A 9,730-nucleotide genomic window follows, 5' to 3' on the forward strand; every position below is an offset into this window, starting at 1 on the left:
CCCGTTTCTGACTTCCTAGGTTTGTTTGGAAGTTGGGAATGACAGAATCCGACTACATAACTTTAGATAAACCTTTAATTCGTTTAAGGGTTTGTCGCCACAGTCGCAAGGCTTGAATGTATGCGATTAACATTACTGCATATATGTTTGTAATCATAATGCATTGTTTTTCTGCAAAACATAACATTTGATTTAAACTTAGGTTTATTCAAAAACATTGTTTTGTACATTTTTACTATGGGGTTGAGTAACTTCTAGTTATTCACCATACATGACACAGTTTGTACATTGACATCATCACATAGTTTAAGTAGATGATTTCCTACTTGCTATGCATTTCATTTGGTTATACATGAAACATTTCACACATGACATTGTACATGGTTTACACATACACATTTTTGACATGGAACAAGACATTTTGGTTGGTTATTGATAAGTGACTTATGTAACGGGGCTATGTGTTATATGATAAAAGCATGGTGGATACGCCGCTGGTACTTCCTATATATAAGTGCTTTTATCGTATTATACATCGTTGCGTTATATAAACCACTTGGACAAGACATGAAACATTTTATACAAAAACATGACATTGTCTTACAAATTACACATTTTTATACAAACTCATTTTCACTTGGTTATTTATTTAACCATGCATTGTTCATTCATTATCATTTGATTTTCATATCGATTTTCACATGATTTTACAAAGAAAAACATTTTACAAGATTCATGACTACACTTTATTAAACACTTCTTTCAAATACAAGTCATGAATCTGCATAAACAAAACCTATGTATCTCACAGGCATTTTTATGCTGACGTACCTATTTTTACATGTGTTTCAGGTGCTAATGCATGATGATGCTTGTGCTTCACTTAGGCGGACTCGGGCCTTAGTGACTTAAAAGACAGTTATTATGTAGTTTATTTGAACTCAAGACAATGTAACTTTAATTTTAATAATACAAAACTTTATTTGCCATGGTTGTTGAAACAATAATTCTGTCGCTACTCACCTCCCCGGCGTTTCCGCTGCGGCTTTCGTTGTTTTACCGCGGCCGGGGTGTGACAGTTTGAATGAAGATCTGAAGCGAGAAATTGGTAAAATCATTCACGGTGATGTACAGCTTCGAGCCTAATTTCCGGATGAAATTCCCTAAACAAGGGGAGGCTGTAACACCCCGTGTTTCGAATGTCAAAGTCAAAGTCAACTTTGACTTCTTTGACTGTAATTAGTTTAATTTATGTTTTGTTTGTATTATGTGGAGTAATTGTTGTTAATCAAGAATCGAACTAATCGAATGTTTAATCAACGCGAAACGATTTACGACTGTGAATGGTAGGAAGTAACAATGTGATAAAGATAACTAATCAGTAATCAAACCGATCGAACCATCATCAAACTCGAATCTCGAATAACGTGAACTTTGGTTGTTGTTATACGTGTGCGTGTGTGTGCCTTATGTGTTACTTGTGCATGTTTACCTTACGTATTGTGGTGATCAATCGAATCGAAACTCGAAACTCAATCGAGCTCAATCGAAATCAAATTGTAATAATTAGTAGAGAAGAGATTACTCAAGATGTAGATGATTATATGTTAGATATAGTGATGGGAACTGAAAGTAATTTGAATAGGAAACACTATCGTACTCGTATCGTCATCAATCGAAATCGAAATAACAGAAATCGTCGCACCGAACACTCGAACCAGGCTGTTGATCGATCAGGCTGTCAGCCGATCGAACAGCCCAGCCGATCGGACGGACTGTCTGATCGAGCAGGCTGTCCGATCGGGATGCCTGGCCGATCGGCCAGCCCTTTCCTCTTTGGGAAGCCTATAAATAGGGTTGTCATTGTCATTCTTTCCACTTTTGGAAACTCTCTGACCGACCAGCTCGTGCTCCCCTTCTTTTCTCGGATTTCTTCCGATTTCGGTAAGTTTTCATCCTAAATCTTGTACTTTCCTGATCATCACACACTCCTACACCTTTCTATCTTTCAAATCTTGATTTCTAACCGTGAAATCATCAAGATCTAAGCATTCTAGGATGATGTCATCATGGTGTTCTTCAAGAACAACATGTTTTGGCCTCATTCCACCATGAATAGCTTGAATCTAACGGATTTCCACATAAACAAACTATGATCTCTCACAGATCTACACATTTACATGGTGTGAAGGATTGAAAGAAGGATTTCCAACTTTCTTTCAACTCTTTTACACTCAATGCCTTCAAACCTGTAGAAACAGAGCTTGAGTCGACTCACCAATCATTCTAACGGACGAGTGGTTCAAGATTCGGATTCTACCTACGAGGTTCACCGACTTCGGGTTAAACACCAAACTACCATTCCAAACAGTTCACTGGCCGGACTTGGGTGATTCCTGTCCGAACCGGAGAAACAAATAAGAACGAAGGTTCCATGGTTCAGCTCGTTGTCAAACTACCTCGATATAACGTCAAATAATCAAAACAGCCAAGTGTTAGACAAACAGGCCGACCAGGTCAGGATGCTGACCGAACGGTTAGGCTGTCTGAACGGACAGCCCAACCGATCGGACATGTCAGCCGATCGACCAGGCCAGCCGATCGGCTAGCATATGGCCCCACAATTTGACAATTTCATGAGGTATGGTATTGAACGAAGTAATGTCCGATCGAGCGACTGATTGGTAAACATTACTCATCGGATCATGAGATACTATGCTTCAACACTTAATCGATTTACAACTCGTAGTAGTACGGAGTGCCACCCGATCGAACATGTTGTTCGATCGATCAGGTGACATCCAGCTGAGGACTCACTATCGAAGTGTCTAACCGATCGGTTAAGCCGACCGATCGAACAGACCGTTCGATCGATCGACCTGAAAGGTAAGAACACTTCAGTGTTCTCAAATACTACAACAAAAACTTCAAAAGGTCAAACCATCATACACAAACACATCCTACTCAAAGGAAGAAACAATCCACTCGAACAGTCCAACCGATCGAGCCTACCGGCCGATCGAATGGGCTGTCCGAACGGACTGTCCAGCCGAACGAACAACCCGTTCGATCGAACCAACTGTCCGATCGACCAGGCTGTTCGACCCATCATCACTTGTTTCCGTTTTGCGTGTTACTCATCGTTGTGATATCGAACTATTCAGGCTAACCCTACTCTCAAGCGCTCCCTTCAATCCATCAACCAATCGCTGTGAGTATACTCGATCCCTTTTTGCTTTTCGCACTTTTGGGTGTTACATACATTACTTATTTCAAAACACAATCGATCACACTACTCAATTATTTGAACGCTAACCAAATCGCATGTATTACATGACTAAATGAATGCTTGTTGTTATGTTTACACGTGGAATGTTGTCTACCTGCCTTAACGACGTAGTACTATAGTTTGGACTCAGCACCCGTTCACACGGGGGTTGTTAAGGACAATTACTTGCATGGATTATGGTGGTAATCATGTATTGCGAACTGTCTCGGACAGTCAACCCGCAGTCATTGTTATCGATAGATCCATGTCGATAATTAACATGCTTCGTTTTCCTCTGTGTACGTGCTGGTTATGCGTAAACTATTCGAACTCTACTATGCTATTATCAAACTTGTATGCTCACCTTTACATTATATGTATTGACTTTATTTTAACGTATGTGACAGGTGTTTAAGATGTTTGCTTGCTAGGAAAGCGAGGCTAGAATAAAGCTCTAGAGCCCCCCAACAAATAGTTTTCTGTCAGGAACAAGCGCCTAGAGCATAGTTGTCTGTAGATCTTGTCTGACCGGGTCTTTAGGAGCATTTGAACAATATTTATATTATTCATTTAAATCTGAGTTTCGGAACAGAATATTTGACTGGTTGTTATCTGTAATAATTTGTTTTATTATTTTGGACACGGTATGGGACATGTTATTTAAACTAAATAGTGATGATAGTTGTTATGGAAACTTCTGGACAATCTGTTTCGCTCAGTGCCATGCCCCGATGATTCCACTATCGGTTGTGGTGTGACATCTCTCCTTTTACAAACATATCAAAATCAATCTACTCGTAATCACATAGTACACCAATGCAAGCATCTGAATAAACAATAACAAATCAAAGACAAAATCAAAAGTTATAAACATATGAATCAAAGTTCATACATTCATGAAAGAAATTAGGTCACGGATTGTTACCAGATTTAGCGAGAGAAGAATTGATGGAAGCATTGGAGAAGATGACGATTTGAAGAAACTTCAATCTGTCAACCATGTAACAAAGCTCAAGAAACCACGAAGAAGAAGAAGAACTGATTACAAAGTGTATTAACAATTACCAAAAAAAGTACAATTACCTGATTTATTTTAAATACATATACATCTATTTTTAAACACAAAGAGACATTACCTCTTCATCAATAAAGTTGAGATCCATTTTATAACCTTGATCACATTCGAAAGCTCGGCCAACGAACTCAAGACTTCAAAAAAAAAAAAATAACAAATCCAGCAAGATCTATCTGAAGAACATTTAACATACAAACCTTCAGTTTATGATAATTTCAAAAAAAAATATCTATTTTTAAACTACCGTCGGTCTGCATAATATTCAAATCGATGTTAAATGCAACGCCTCTGTCGTCTTCATCCTCTTCTCTGTATCTACAGTTTTAGAGATAGAGAGTTGAGAGAGAGTAGGTAGAGATAGAGAGTTGAGAGAGAGTAGGTAGAGAGATCGAGTTTGGATTTGGGTTTGAATTTATATTTGAGAGAGAGAAGAATTGAAGCTCTGATGACATTAAATGCAAATTACATATCCCTATAAAGTTTTAAATTTCAAATTACCCTCCCATTTTAACTAAACATCAGTAGTTTGAATTTTAAATGAACATCAACCAAAAGGATTTGAACATGAGGCAGCGACGATGGATGGAAAGGAAAGAGTAAAGCCTATTAGAATCAATGCCAAGAGCATTGAGATAAAGAATAGTTTGAATGAAAGATTGTTAGCTGCGCAGAAGGAGGCTGTGCTAGAAGCTAACTATCCTAATGAAAAGCTAGGAGTAACTGAAGAACAGTTATCCTACGGAAAGGACGGAATTTTAAGGTTAAATGGACGAATATGGGTTCCAGTTTATGGAGGACTACGAGAAGTTATCCTCCAGGAAGCCCACAGTTCCAAATACTTCGTTCATCCTGGAGCTGACAAGATGTACCAGGACTTGAAGGCAAACTTTTGGTGGATAGGCTTGAAAAAGTCTATAGCTACCTATGTAGCAAAATGTTTGACTTGTGCGCAAGTCAAAGCTGAACACCAAAAGCCGTCAGGTTTGCTACAACAGCCTGAACTTCCCACATGGAAGTGGGAGATGGTGACGATGGATTTCATCACCAAGTTGCCGAAGACAAGGAAAGGAAATGATACGATATGGGTAATAGTTGATAGGTTGACTAAGTCAGCACATTTCCTACCCATTAAGGAGACTTATAGCTCCGACATGCTAGCCCAATTGTACGTAGATAAGATTGTATCTCTACATGGCGTACCTGTGTCTATTATCTCTGACAGAGATACTAGGTACGCATCTCATTTTTGGAAAAGTTTCCAACAATCTTTGGGCACGCGCTTAAACTTCAGTACGGCTTACCATCCTCAGACAGACGGGCAGAGTGAGCGTACAATCCAAACTTTGGAAGACATGCTTCGTGCATGTGTGATTGACTTAGGTGGTAGTTGGGATAACCACCTGCCATTAATCGAGTTCTCGTACAACAATAGCTACAATACCAGCATTAAGGCTGCGCCTTTCGAGGCCTTGTACGGTAGGAAGTGCAGGACGCCCGTGTGTTGGGCGGAAGATGGAGATGTTCAACTAACAGGACCAGAAATAGTCTTTGAAACGACGGACAAGATTGTCCAAATTCGGGAATGCCTAAAAGCTACCAGGGATAGGCAGAAAAGCTATGCAGATTTAAAGCGTAAACCTTTTAACTTCGAAGTAGGTGACAAGGTACTACTTAAAGTATCACCCCTGGAAGGGAGTGATGCGATTTGGTAAGAAAGGCAAGTTAAGCCCGAGATACATAGGACCCTTCGAGATCATCGAACGTGTCGGATCAGTTGCCTATAAGTTAAACTTACCCGAAGAGCTCAGTGGTATTCACAATGTATTCCACATCTGCTATCTGAAGAAGTGTGTCGCTGATGATTCACTAGTTATACCACACACAGATGTGCACATAGAAGAGAGCTTGAAGTTTGTTGAAAAACCTATGTCGATCGAGGATCGACAGGTTAAGAAGCTTCGAAGGAAGCATGTGCCGATAGTAAAGGTTAAATGGGATGCCCGTAGAGGTCCCGAGTACACGTGGGAGGTAGAATCCACAATGAAAGAAAAATACCCTCATTTGTTTCAGTAAATCTCGAGGTCGAGATTTCTTTTAAGGCGGTGAGGATGTAACACCTCGAAATTTTCCGTCAAATGAAATAACAACACGTGTCACGTGCGACAAAAGTATTATAAACCCGGATTTAGTTAAAGATGTATGGCAGGATTTTTGAACATGTCGGCATGTTAATTTATACCTCTGAACGACTTCATTATAAATCCCAAGACCCTAACGTGATTAATAAACATCTAGTATACCTTTAATCCGGTGATTACTAATAATAATGGATGTCCATATTTGCAAGAATGGATCCTATGAAAATAATGCTCAATAAAGCCTTCGTTTGTGAATACTATCATTGTTCAACCCAATAATATTGCAAGATAGGTAGACACAACTGATCAAGCATGGGTAAAAAGGCCTCATACTGACATTTTCCTGGCTCAAAATAATGCTATGCAAGTTGCCTGTTCAATGCATGAAAGGTTAATTTTTTTGCTTTCTAGCAAAGGCTTACGGACCGTAAAGGACCTGCCTTACGGTCCGTAAGGGGTGCCCAGCGACAGCAGCTTGGCTGTTGGCTGTTGTAAACGTTTAACCGACTTAGTAAGATATTTTCAGCAACATGGGCGACCCCTAACAGTTCCTAGGCACTAGGAAACACTTGTAAATGATCTGGGATCAATGATAGACCTAGTTGTCATGATCTCAATGGATTAAGAACACTATATAAAGCTACATTGTTGCAACATTGTGTTCATTCCTTCCTTCTGCATTTGTGGAGCTTTCTGGAGCACAAGTGTCTTCCCTAAGCCTTCCTAATCGTGCATAGGACTTCAGTAAGTATGCTTGACCTTTCTTAGTTAAGTTTTTGCTTAGTTTTAGCTTAAAAGTGAAACCGTCGCAATTAACGGTTGACTTAACGATTAATCATTAATGGTCCAGTGATTAATCGAATCAAAGGTAGTTTTAAGTTGGTAATCATGTGGGCATTAAACCTTAAAAGGGCACCCTCTGATTCCCACTCTAACTAGTTCAAATATCGGGTCAAAGTTGCTTAGAAAAAGTCAGCAGAAGCTTAATTTTCGATTTAACGCATAATTAACAATGTAGAAGGCATATAACATATTTTATCACTCATATAACTCGATAATAAGTATAAGAACTGGTCTAAGCTTGTTTGACCCGACCATTTACTGTTTTGACCCGGTTCGGAACCGAAAGTCGCAAAACTTTGACTTTTGCTTTGACTTCAGTTTTGAGCCGTTTTTTTTTGTATGACTTGGATATGCCTTAGGACTTCCTTAGGACCAGGTTACATGATGGTATGACCCTCTATGACTGGTTCGTTGTTTGTCCGAGTCATTTGCACATTTCCGTTATATGCTTAAAAGTTGACCATAATGCCCTTTTGACCTTAAAACGAGAATTTTGGATATGTGAAAGGACAATAACCTTAGTTACTGATTTCTAAACATGTCCCTAAAATTTCATGTCAATTCGAGGTCTAGAATAGGAGTTATGCTAAATAGCGCAATTAAGAAAACTTTTGTTAATTAAATGGCGCACTTAGCATAAAGCCTATCTAAACCCAAATTTTGACACCAAACCTTTTACACACTGATGTAATATAATATTTTGAGATTTTTAAAGATTTTTAATTAATTTTAACCTGCTCATAACCTAAGGTTATGACATTGATTCAGTAAATACCGATTATACCCTTTTCGGACATAAAATGAGTTCTACATAGTATTTTGACGCCAATCCAATTGCTACTGATTTTAAATAATAAATAAAGTATTTTGAACTTTATAACCTGATCAGAAAACTCAGATTTCCTGTTTAACCCGGAAATCGCTTTTATAATCTTTAAAATGACCAAAATACCCCTACTATATTGTGATTAAACTCGTTTTGGGCATAATGGAAGGTATCCTACTGATATCACAACATATTTAGAGCATATTGACTTAGGAAACCTGTATAGGACTCTTACGGTTACCCGTTACGCCATTTACGCGTTCGGTTCGGTTTATGTAACTAGTTTACATAAATTAGCCGAAACGGGTCAAACCTTGTCGTTTTTATCTCAAAATCCAGAATGTGGTTGGATTACCCATATTATACAAGTCTTCAAACTTGTCGGGTCTAAATCACATTCTATTCCGGTCTTCGCTTATTCGTGCGTTCGAACCGTATCTTTCGTTAAAACTAACCGGTCTAAGTTTAGGCTTAATTAAAGACCCGTTAGGATTCTAATAGGTTATTATAAACCTTCGTTCCAGAATAGGAGACCCGGTAAAAGCTACTTGCAATTGATGTTTGTGAAATATACTTTGCAAAGGTAAATACTTTTAACTTAATTTCCCTTATACGAGCTTTGGGTACGGTATATAAAATACCGCTTGGTCCAGCATTGAATCTTTAATCAAATAGAGATTAAATCATTGATATGCTCTGATTTGAAATGTTTTGTTTGCTTAAAGCCTTTGGGGGGTTAATACCATGTCCCAGATATCCTTGGCATCATCTTACGAGATGGCCACGACCTGAGCACGGGGTGTAGGCGTACACCCGTCAGTGCATAAATGAATAAATAATATGGTGTGTCTATTGATCTTTAACCCGGTCTACGGATCGGGCTACTGAACGCATAAGAAACATGTAATTCGTTTACAAGCATTATATTAAAATAATTATCCCAAGTTATAAAAAGTTTGTGCCACGTGCATTCAAATCAATTTTATTAAACCTTTTTCAAAAGTGTCGGTTGAATGTATTTACCAGTGTAAACTGACGTAATTTCCCAAAAAGGTTAAGTGCAGGTACTATGCGAACTAGGCTGGCTTTCTCCTAGCGTCCACAATAAGTCTCGCAAGCTTGGATGTCAACTGTTGAACAATATTTCCTATTTATTTTTGATCCCCTGTGGATTATTTTCAACTATTTGTGATACATGATATTACAATAATATTCGGTTGAAATATATCTATCCTTTTGCTTCCGCTGTGCATTTAAATATTGTGTTGTTTGACTGTAATCTTACCAACTACGTCACGATAATCCCCCACCGGGCCCACCGGTGAAACGTGTGGAACTCGGGGTGTGACACGTTGGTATCAGAGCCAACGTTGAGTGAATTAAACATTATCCTTATGTGTTTAATCTCAATGACACAATTGCACATACTCGAGTCTAGACAAGAACTTAGGACGAATCCAAATTATTGCTTTAAGTTTGTCCTTTATTGTTTGTTGTTTATTTCAATTGTTTAATCAGGAAATATGCCACCAAGAATCAGAAGAGGAGGAAGAGGCAAAGGGCCAATCACTACCCACAAC

Source organism: Helianthus annuus, chromosome 6 (genome assembly GCF_002127325.2).
Source record: "Helianthus annuus cultivar XRQ/B chromosome 6, HanXRQr2.0-SUNRISE, whole genome shotgun sequence".
Classification (NCBI taxonomy): domain Eukaryota; kingdom Viridiplantae; phylum Streptophyta; class Magnoliopsida; order Asterales; family Asteraceae; genus Helianthus; species Helianthus annuus.